Source organism: Schistocerca nitens, chromosome 3, assembly GCF_023898315.1.
Source record: "Schistocerca nitens isolate TAMUIC-IGC-003100 chromosome 3, iqSchNite1.1, whole genome shotgun sequence".
In the NCBI taxonomy this organism is placed as follows: Eukaryota; Metazoa; Arthropoda; class Insecta; order Orthoptera; family Acrididae; genus Schistocerca; species Schistocerca nitens.
Genome location: NC_064616.1, coordinates 192,363,937 through 192,376,516, shown reverse-complemented (window position 1 = coordinate 192,376,516; position 12,580 = coordinate 192,363,937).

Below are 12,580 nucleotides of genomic sequence, written 5' to 3'. Positions count from 1 at the left end.
AATACTATACTCTACATGAAATTTAACACAAATCCTGGACATTGACATATTAAAGAAAGCCTCTTGTACTTCTTAAAAGCCCTAGCTATACTTTATAGTAACGTCCTATATATTTGTTTCTACCCAGAGTCGTGGAAGACCTCCAAAATACTTATTTTCTTTAGAAACAACAAATTTTCCTCTATCGTCCCATTAACCTAATTTCCACCTTCAGCAGATTTCTTGAATCCGTCCTAGCATCTGTGCATCTTCAAACATTTAGAACAGCACCCACAGACGATCACATTGCCTATCGCTCTAACGAAACAAATGCGCATTTACTATCTTTATCTCTCTCGGTCTCGGAATAGCCTCTGACCATGTATGGTATTCCGGCCAGCTGTCCGAGCAACAAACCTATGCATTTACAAACAATTGCATCCACCTTATTGCTTTTTCCTGACACTCCGGCTGTCTTTTGATATTATCAGCCATAGCCAATCCTTATCTACCACCCATCCACAAGAATGTCTAAAAACCGGCTATGTCTCTACTCCTTTATCTCCTCTAAATAAAGCCGGCCGAAGTGGCCGTGCGGTTAAAGGCGCTGCAGTCTGGAACCGCAAGACCGCTACGGTCGCAGGTTCGAATCCTGCCTCGGGCATGGATGTTTGTGATGTCCTTAGGTTAGTTAGGTTTAACTAGTTCTAAGTTCTAGGGGACTAATGACCTCAGCAGTTGAGTCCCATAGTGCTCAGAGCCATTTGAACCATTTTTTTCCTCTAAATAAGTGATATGCCGAAGCTACCTAGTCCCATCCAATCGTTCCAAGATGTCAACCTCTGGCCATCCTGATTAGGTTTTCCGTAATTTCCCTAAATCGCTTCAGGCAAATGCCGGGATTGTTCCTTTGAAAGGGCACGACCGACTTCCTTCCCTAATCCGATGGGACCGATGACCTTACTGTTTAGTCCCCTCTTCCAAATCAACCAACGGAGATGCCAATGACACTCACTTTCTTTCCCTCCACCAAACACTCCAGACTGCCAAATTGTCCTTTCAGATCTACCTCAATAGTTCCACATTATGATCTAACGTACCCAGTCAAAACCTGGGCAAAAATAATACGATACGCCACACGTTGCGACATTGATAATAACTATCCCATTCATCACACTAATGCGCTGTGGTATCCTGGAACAACTCTCAACCTCAAGTTGACTTGCTGAACTCATGTAATAGTCATCTAACAACGCCGACAGCAGACTGCATCTATTAACATGCTGCACCTGGGAGTCACGTCATCCTAACATTGTGGACACCTACAGACCTTAACAAACTCATTTATACCTTCAACAAGATAGCTTGGCTCTCCCCACCCTTTCCCGGCGGGGTCAGGGATTTTCTCTGCCTCGTGATGGCTGGGTGTTGTGTGCTGTCCTTAGGTTAGTTAGGTTTAAGTAGTTCTAAGTTCTAGGGGACTGATGACCATAGATGTTAAGTCCCATAGTGCTCAGAGCCATTTGATCTCCCCACCCTCGCTATTTTATCACTCCTTACTAGTACTTGAATGTCATGTATGTCCGCCTACCTTTAATATTTTACATTTACCGTCCTTCTCCCAGACACATTCTCGGCCTGTTGATTAAATTCTCTCTTTCTCCCAATTTTAACAGCTCCCCAAATTTTATATTTACCAAAAACTAGAAGACCAAAACCCCAGTGTCTCCTCAATCCTTCCCAGTCTTCAACCGTTGTCGTAACATGTCAAAATATTCCCCCTCTATCTATGTCATATATTCCATTTCCTAAGCCAAGGAAACTTTAACAGGCTCCCTGTTTCGAGTCCAGAGCTCTGTTCTAACGTCTAATCATACTAAGAATTATAGGCATAGCTCCCTATATCCTGCTTATTTCAGGGCTGCAATATGCTACCCAACGTCTCATTACCATAACCTAACCTTCATTTCCCTTGTTGCAACTCCTAAATCCTTCTCACACACAACCCCAATGCTCCTTAACAACGCTCTCATCATGCATCTAGCCTTCCCTCCCGCCCTTGCCACACTTGTGGGGTACTGAACATCATGTGTTCTCGTCATAAGCAGTTTAGTCATCTACAACAGAGCATCGCCACATTATCGCCTCTGTATTTTGTATAGGAAGGTCGTCTATATACTCTTTCATTTTATTTTAATACTGTTTATTTGATTCATTTAAGTTTTAAACCCTACATTTATCCTTGAATGATGTTATTTTGGTGGACGACAGTATGTCTACGCTAGCCTGACGCCTATTCTAGGTGCATGAAATTGTAAACTTTCTCCCTGAGATGAGAATTTTATTCGGATTGACGATGTTATCTCTAACTTAACCGCTTTGTCTACTAAAATTTTTCAATGTCATTTGTTGTTGCTGTCAAAAAGCTTACCTGAAGAACACCAGTTATCATAGTATTAGTGTTGCGAATTTTGCCAGTCCGCCACCTTATGTTTGTTATTGGCTAGGAGAGAGAGCAAGTATAACTATTTATCAGTACTATTGAGGGATTGCAGGGCACACTCACTTCTGATTTGGTGTAGGGAATACGATCTATGGCGATTTGACTTCATAGATTGTGATGAAATGGTGGGCAGCAGTTTATGGTCTTGTTTGCATACTCTAGGGAAAGAAATACGGTAAGCTTTACCTGCTTTCAAGGGAACAGGGTGCCGACTTGAACGACTGCAGTAAAAGCACGGCGTTGATGGGGCGACAAAACGCGTTTTTTCTGGAGAACGGTGAGGAGACATTTCCAGACGGGCCGTGCCACGGTCGCATTGTACGGAAACACATTAAGCTTTGGCGCCAGACGTCCAGGTATATGGCCTAACGCCGAAAAGTCGCCGACAGCGCATTGTAGGCTTTGTTAGCGAGCAAGCCACCAAAAGAAATGTAAACTTTCTGCAAATATCAGTGGGACAGGGGAACTGGCAGCCAGACGTGCAGACTCTGTTTCAAAACATCTTTTGTCAATGTGAGTTTATGGCTGTTCTTTGCAAACTTTGAAATGGACGCAACAGGGTAGATAACAAGCTGTTTATATAGGGCTGTGCTTCCACCCTGTATTGTGTTAGCAAGAGACACGGCAAACGTGTGGGAAAGAGGCTGCGAAGCTGAAGTTTTTTTCATTTTATGCCAAATAACTTTAAGTCTCTGATTGGTCAAGTCAGTTTGCAGTGCAAAGACCATTCACTGAGCTTAGAATTCCGGGCTCCAGCTCGTGATTGGCTTGTGCGAAATTGGGGGAAGTCAAAAAAGAGCAATATGCTTTTGGAACCGAGCTGAGGAGGAAACACTGAAAAAGGGAGATTGACTCTTTTACAAGTCTCTTGTACTGGCGCTTCGCTAGTAAAGAACTGCAGGTCTCTACCTAAATGGTGAGATTTGTGTCCTTTGCTAGGGTGCGACTTAGAGCCTGTGCCAGTCACCTTCTGAACCATCAGAGGTACTGCTTATATCATCACGGCCACAACGAGTGACACGTGGGTGTATTTATTTCTCTTGAGTCGGCCGTCTAAACATTTGACGTATTCCGACACGCACAGTCATGGCACGGAGTCAAATTGGTTTGGCAGACCAGCAAATGGGTCCACCTGCACACTGGAATCCGTCGGGGTTTCAGAGGCTCTTAGGGAAGTACCTGCATTCTGAATTAACCAAACGTGAGACCGCGTACTTCCATTTTTCGGGAATGCGCATTTAATAACTGAGTTCCGTGGTCCATGACTTCAGTCGCCGAATGCATCGTAGTGTGCCGCCTTGACCAGTAGGATGGTAAAGTACTCGCTGCTGTGACATAGGGCTATAATATCTATTTCTCAGCACCCTGTTCTTTCGAACCATATTTTACCTTTTTTGTATGGTAGAATATAGATGCTTGGTGGTGGTGGGGTAGTTTGATGCCATAACCTGGATTCACGTGTATGAAGTGAGATAGAGCAAGTAGTGTTCTGTTTAGTGTCATGTGTCGATCCCCAGCATATCACTTTCTTCGCCATAGATGCCATCTTAGTAAAGTTTTTGTTAAATAAATATTTTTTGTATGATGTTTCTCTAATAATTTTGTTGTCTTGTCTTGTTTAAGATCAATAAATCGATTGTGAATTAAACTACAACTTCTCCCTGAGTTCTGATTAACAGTTACTTCGCATTTTTATGGCAGTCTAGATCAGAAACATAAGGAGTAGCTTTTTCATTTGGTGTCCAGTGCGTGGATCTTTTACTTCATTAACCGTAATCATTCTTTCACTATTATGCTTATAGACACACAGACACATAGATGATGAATATATCTTGTACACAGTGATGTATTAGAGACTATGTCTGAGAAGTCAGTTACAGTTAGATTGCACTAGTTCCGAGCCTTTCTTAGAACATTACCCCTGAGTTACAAATCAGACATTAGCTAGTATCCCAGCGCCCTCCTCCCTCTTTCGCCCCCTGCCATCAGTTGCCACCCCTCTCCCAGAGCAGCACCATCTTAAGCACCTAACTAAACTGTAGAATGAAAGACTTTTCTTGGAACACTTTTATTGTTAAAATGATGAAAGATGGATGATATTTAGTTTGTGTGTGCACGATCGAATGAATGATGAAGGAATTCGTGGTGCATCGCAAGTGCTACCCGCATTTCCTTATCAGAATAGAAAGCTAACTATCCACAGTGAGGGTACACAATTATTACAAAATATGTTTACCCCGCATTACTCCCCTCCACTGTGGCACTTGGATGACCTGCACACTGCAACCCCATTTAAAATCAAAAAAGTTCAGATGTGTGCATTATATTACTCTTCGTAAATCGCTTCATTGCTGCACTCCTTGCTTCTGAACTGGCGGAAATTGGACGACTTCAGGCTGTTAATGTTTTGTGTCTAACCATTCTAATAATAATAGTAATTATTATTATAATAAGCTGTTTACAGTAGTATAGCAACCCTAATGTACACTCCTGGAAATTGAAATAAGAACACCGTGAATTCATTGTCCCAGGAAGGGGAAACTTTATTGACACATTCCTGGGGTCAGATACATCACATGATCACACTGACAGAACCACAGGCACATAGACACAGGCAACAGAGCATGCACAATGTCGGCACTAGTACAGTGTATATCCACGTTTCGCAGCAATGCAGGCTGCTATTCTCCCATGGAGACGATCGTAGAGATGCTGGATGTAGTCCTGTGGAACGGCTTGCCATGCCATTTCCACCTGGCGCCTCAGTTGGACCAGCGTTCGTGCTGGACGTGCAGACCGCGTGAGACGACGCTTCATCCAGTCCCAAACATGCTCAATGGGGGACAGATCCGGAGATCTTGCTGGCCAGGGTAGTTGACTTACACCTTCTAGAGCACGTTGGGTGGCACGGGATACATGCGGACGTGCATTGTCCTGTTGGAACAGCAAGTTCCCTTGCCGGTCTAGGAATGGTAGAACGATGGGTTCGATGACGGTTTGGATGTACCGTGCACTATTCAGTGTCCCCTCGACGATCACCAGTGGTGTACGGCCAGTGTAGGAGATCGCTCCCCACACCATGATGTCGGGTGTTGGCCCTGTGTGCCTCGGTCGTATGCAGTCCTGACTGTGGCGCTCACCTGCACGGCGCCAAACACGCATACGACCATCATTGGCACCAAGGCAGAAGCGACTCTCATCGCTGAAGACGACACGTCTCCATTCTTCCCTCCATTCACGCCTGTCGCGACACCACTGGAGGCGGGCTGCACGATGTTGGGGCGTGAGCGGAAGACGGCCTAACGGTGTGCGGGACCATAGCCCAGCTTCATGGAGACGGTTGCGAATGGTCCTCGCCGATACCCCAGGAGCAACAGTGTCCCTAATTTGCTGGGAAGTGGTGGTGCGGTCCCCTACGGCACTGCGTAGGATCCTACGGTCTTGGCGTGCATCCGTGCGTCGCTGCGGTCCGGTCCCAGGTCGACGGGCACGTGCACCTTCCGCCGACCACTGGCGACAACATCGATGTACTGTGGAGACCTCACGCCCCACGTGTTGAGCAATTCGGCGGTACGTCCACCCGGCCTCCCGCATGCCCACTATACGCCCTCGCTCAAAGTCCGTCAGCTGCACATACGGTTCACGTCCACGCTGTCGCGGCATGCTACCAGTGTTAAAGACTGCGATGGAGCTCCGTATGCCACGGCAAACTGGCTGACACTGACGGCGGCGGTGCACAAATGCTGCGCAGCTAGCGCCATTCGACGGCCAACACCGCGGGTCCTGGTGTGCCCGCTGTGCCGTGCGTGTGATCATTGCTTGTACAGCCCTCTCGCAGTGTCCGGAGCAAGTATGGTGGGTCTGACACACCGGTGTCAATGTGTTCTTTTTTCCATTTCCAGGAGTGTAGTTACTACTGTGTCGTGCTGTCAATTAATTCATTTATTTGTTTCGAAGCGAGTAAAAAAGCAGAACTACTGCAGGTATTATCTACGACTTGGGGAAGAAATTTTCTTGATATATTTAGCATTTTTACGCATATGTCTCACGTTTATCATCAGCGATGTATGGGACAAAGCACAACATGTGTATAGTGGGTGAACTACGTGAGGAACCTGTAACCTCCACTGTATTAATGCTACTAACTGAGAAAAAGTAACTATTGATAACTTATATAATCAATATTAGAGTCTTGCAGAATTGTGATAATAGTAATGATCATTTGAAAATAATTTAGTTTCGTGACTGAAACAGAATCGAAGCTGTTAGTTTTTACCCCTCAGAAAATTTCGTTTTACCCCTCAGTGGGTAATTATCCCCACGTTGGGAACCACTGTGTTAGAAGTTCTAGGGGTCATCCCTAACAATCTGATCATGTATTCAAATTTGACGGCTATTATATAATGTACGCTTATATCACATCAAATGTAGTCTGTAAACAATACAGTCGATTTGTGGCTGTACATTATTACGTGAGAGTCGTCATAGCAACATTAATACAATGCATTGATTTTAGCAGTGACAGTGGCTAGATGCCACGACTTTTATGTTCGTCATTTTAATGTTTATAACATAATACAATAATGTCTATTAAGTAATAGGCTGATTGTACAGTTTTTTTATAACAAGACAATTGACTAGTAGTTTTTTACAGGCTAAAATTTTTTACAGGTCTCTTCATTTGTTTTATTCAGTAATTTTACTTCGTTTTATAACAACCTGACTCCTTTTATGATAATTTTTATGTCACATTGTATGTAATACAGAAACTTAGATAGGTAAATCCTGAAAATAGGGGCTTCAATGCTATTTGTCACATACATTGAAATACGCTGACCGACATACAACTAGAGTGAACGTTCATTCGTAATACACTTGTGTTGTGACGTAGATGATGTCGTCCCTTACTGCAGGTAGATTGTGATGGAATGCGGAATGGAGCTGTGATTGATATGTAGTAGTGGTATGATATAGTATGTCACTTACTTCAGAAAATTGTATGCTATTATTATGTATTGACTACAGATCTGCCATAAGCAGACACAAACTGTTGGAACTAGTTGCGCAGTAATACAGATTTTGGCAGTTTTGTTTTGGTGTGCATAAAAGTATTTACGTATTGAATCCGTATTTGTTCACCAGCTGTAAACAGTTGCTTTTCCATTTGCATTATTTAATTGCCGTATTTTCTTCCTGTTGTGCCTCATATAAATATTTCCTTTATATTATTCTGGTTAACTTCTGCCTCAACAGAGACAATAATGCTTCAGGCAGAGTACTTGCATGGATCTGACTGCAACTGTAAATGTAATGAATTTTTTGTTTGTTTGTTTAGAATTCTCTTGAGCGTGGTTTACTTGGCCTGAATAGCAGCAACAAGTTCATATACGTTAAGAATTGTCACGACGTGAGCCTAAATAGATGAACAAATAGAAAAACTTTTCATTCTGTGCATCAAGGATGAGAAGCACTTGAGGGATGTAGAACATGTCATGGAGACAAACATTTTTAGGACATATATACAAATAAAGAGAAATTCTAATTTCACAGGCCCAAAGTGAAATGGTCCTCGAAAAAGCCGGATAAGTAAAAAATCTGAAATATATTTTCTTTAAAAAATTGATACCAGACTTACAACACACTTGTAAATGTATATACAGTCAAGTGCATAAGGTAATTTTACGAATTTACTTACGCAAATCGCATCACAACAATGAAGACATACAACACTCAGAGTTTTAAACCAATAATTTTATTTCATTTTTATTAACATATATACCAGTAATTTCTGTTAACGAACTCATCAATCAATCTGTACCAAAAACCTAACGAATATTTTCATCAAAAGGCGTCTCGGTAGCTACATCAAAAATTATTACACTGACTGGAAAAATTGCAACACCAAATAATAATTAATGTACAGTAATGAAATTTCTGGAATACATTTGTCTAGGTAACATATTTAAGTGATTAATATGGCAAGATCACAGGTTAATGTCAACACGAGATAAGCCATAGAAAATGTGAATTTCTGGTCATTGATAATCGGTGTAACCTCCAGAATATTCGATACAAGCATGCAAATATGAATGCATTGTGTTGTACAGATGCCAGATCTCAGTTTGTGGGGTGGAGTTCCATGACTGTTGCACTTGGCCAATCAATACAGGGACGTTAAATGCTGGTTGTGGCTGACGCTGCAATTGTTGTCCGATGATGTTCCATACCTACCCGATTCGAGACAAATCTAGTGATTGAGCTGGCCAAGGCAACATAATGACACTCTATAGAGCAGGGCTTAACAACTGGCCGGTTTTGAGCGCGAGTACTCGCGGCTGCTCAGGCACGTGCTCGCGAGCAGGTGCAAGGTCGCGGAGTAGGGAGGGAGGGGAAATGCGCGCGCACGTTTGAATAGGGCCGCAGCTTGCCTATTGAATTCGCGCCGACTGTGTAACGCTAAAAGTACTACGATCAGCTCTAACAGTCACTTCGCTGGTTAAGAATCATGTCAAGTCGCCGTTGTGTAACCCCAATCATGCTTTCGCAGTTGGGTGGAATTGTATCTGTTTACAGAAAAATATGGTGTTGCAAAATGTTTAGTATGTCAAAAAACGCTGAATTATTTTAGGAAATTTAATTTGCAGCGACATTATATGTCGTACCACGCGAAAGACTACGGAAGTGGAAAATGTGATGGACCAGATCGTGCACAGGAAGTTATTAAACTTAAAAGAAAGCTATCCGAAGAAGATCTGGACGACGAAGAAAAATCAACTGAGGCAGCTCTCAGATTGCTTTGCTTTTGCTTTGCTTTGCTTTGCTTTTAGCAAAATCCCTGCGCCCCTTCACTGATGGCGATTTAATAAAAGAATGTCTGGTAGTTGCAGCGGAACATTTGTGTCCATCTCAAGTTGAACGTTTCGGATTGTGCCATTATCTAACATGACCATTATGCGTCGCATACAGGACATGGCAGACGACGTCCAGAGCCAGCTTGCAAATATCTGTAAAGATTTTATGGCTTATTCTCTAGCTCTGGACGAAAGTGTTGATATCACTGGAACAGCGCACCTTGCCATATTTATTAGAGGTGTTAAAAGAGATCTTCAGGTGAGGGAGGAGCTCCTCGATGTAGTAGCCACGAAGAACACTACAGCCGGAGGTGACATTTTAAGTGGTATTGAAGAAAGTGTTGAAAATATAGGATTGTCGTGGAATTCTTTAGTTTCAGTGTCTACAGACGGCGCACCAGCGATGACAGGGAAAAAATCAGGTGTCGCGCTGTTGAAGGAGAAAATGCAAAAACTGACCGTGCCGAATGAAATATGGGGCATTTACTGTGTGATCCACCAGGAAAACTTATGTGCAAAGAGTATCACTCTAAAAACTGTAATGAGTGTTGTTGCTCGTACAACCAATTATATAAGGAAGCATGGGCTACAACACAGGATATTTAAAAGCTTTCTTGAGGATGTAGAAAGCCAGTGTGGTAGCCTGCCTTATTACAGCGAGGTCCGCTGGCTTACTCGTGGCGAATTATTAAATCGATTTTTTTGCCTATTAGATGAGATAAATATGTTCATGGAAATAAATAACATGTGTGTTCCTGAATTGAAAGAGCCCTCATGGAAATGTGATCTCGCATTCTTAGCAGATTTAACTAGCCATCTAAATTATCAGCCATGCAAGATGTTCACGAAGACTGTGAACGTTATTCACATAGTTTAGTTGCCCTTAAGGAAGAATTTGATCAACGCCTTCAAGATCTGACAGTACTAGACAGTGATTTTGATCTGTTCTCCTCTCCATATTCAGCGAATATTGAAGAGATTCGTCCTGAGCTGCAACTAGAAATTATTGATCTGCAGTGTGACAGAGAATACAGAGACAAATTTCAGAACAAGAAAAACATTTTGGAATTCTACAGACACTTACCTCACGATAGATTTCCTGGTTTGCACAAACTGGCGGCTACAATAATATCAATGTTTGGTTCCACATATGTTTGTGAACAACTGTTCTCTGCAATGAAATGTAACAAGACGCGCCTGAGAAACGCATTGTCTGATCGAAATTTAAACTGCACGCTGCGCCTACGATGCACAAGAACAGTTATTCCGAACATAGACGCAATTGTAAAGGGCAAAAGGTACGAGATAACCGAGAATCCCACACTTCAGTGACACCTTTTATTGTGTAATAGTTCACAAATTAATACGAATGTAGAGGCATACACTAAGCTAATAAAATTATGTGGCACGTGTACATTCTCCTTTATTTGTTTCAATTGTCGCAGTAATAAGTCGTGAGTGATATCCCTGCAGGTGGCCGCGGATTTACATTGACTGGCGGCAGCTGTTGTGTGCCCCACGTCACTCTCCCCACTCTCCAAGCCCCACGTCACTCTCCCCACTCTCCAATTCTGGTCCGGTAGTGGGGGTAGCGTGCTCGCGCTGCTCCGTGCTCGCACCTTGCTGCTCACAGCTTGTTCCGCAAGCACGTATGTTGTGAAGCCCTGCTATAGAGCATGTTGGGTTACAACAGCGGTATATGGGCGAGAGTTAACCTGTTGAAAAAAAAAACCTGGAGTGCTGTTCATAAATAGCAGCACAACAGTCAGGATAACCAGATTGATGTACAAATTTGCAGTCAAGGTGCGTGGGATAATAGAGTGCTCTTGCTTCTCCAATGACCTCTCCCCTGACACCACTGAAGTCGCAAATGGCGGTGGTTTGGGGTCAGTGGAATGCACGCCACAAAGCATCTAGCTTGGAGCTGTCCTTGAAGAAACCGATTTGTAACGATTCGTTGTGTCACTGTGGTGCCAACCGCTGCTCAAACTGCTGCTGCAGATGCAGTACGATGGGCAAGATCCATACGCCGAACACGATGCTCTCCCCTCTCGGTAATGCCACGCGGCCGTTCGGAGCCCGGTCTTCTTGCGACCGTACATTCTCGTGACCACAGTTGCCAGCAGTTGTGAACAGCGGCTACATTCCTACCAGTTTTTATCTAACATATCGCAGAAGGAACATCCAGCTTCTCTAGCCCTTTTACGCGACCTCGTTCAAACTCAGTGAGGTGTTGATAATGGCGTCTTTGTCACCTTAAAGATATTCTTGACTAACATCAACTCACCACGTCCAGCCTCAAAGGTAACTAACTTTCACGGCACTTACAGAGTGTACTTCCTTGACTTCTGGAAAGCGTTTGACTCGGTGCCCCACTGCAGACTCCCAACTAAGGTACGAGCATATGGGATTGGTTCCCAAATACACTCCTGGAAATGGAAAAAAGAACACATTGACACCGGTGTGTCAGACCCACCATACTTGCTCCGGACACTGCGAGAGGGCTGTACAAGCAATGATCACACGCACGGCACAGCGGACACACCAGGAACCGCGGTTTTGGCCGTCGAATGGCGCTAGCTGCGCAGCATTTGTGCACCGCCGCCGTCAGTGTCAGCCAGTTTGCCGTGGCATACGGAGCTCCATCGCAGTCTTTAACACTGGTAGCATGCCGCGACAGCGTGGACGTGAACCGTATGTGCAGTTGACGGACTTTGAGCGAGGGCGTATAGTGGGCATGCGGGAGGCCGGGTGGACGTACCGCCGAATTGCTCAACACGTGGGGCGTGAGGTCTCCACAGTACATCGATGTTGTCGCCAGTGGTCGGCGGAAGGTGCACGTGCCCGTCGACCTGGGACCGGACCGCAGCGACGCACGGATGCACGCCAAGACCGTAGGATCCTACACAGTGCCGTAGGGGACCGCACCGCCACTTCCCAGCAAATTAGGGACACTGTTGCTCCTGGGGTATCGGCGAGGACCATTCGCAACCGTCTCCATGAAGCTGGGCTACGGTCCCGCACACCGTTAGGCCGTCTTCCGCTCACGCCCCAACATCGTGCAGCCCGCCTCCAGTGGTGTCGCGACAGGCGTGAATGGAGGGACGAATGGAGACGTGTCGTCTTCAGCGATGAGAGTCGCTTCTGCCTTGGTGCCAATGATGGTCGTATGCGTGTTTGGCGCCGTGCAGGTGAGCGCCACAATCAGGACTGCATACGACCGAGGCACACAGGGCCAACACCCGGC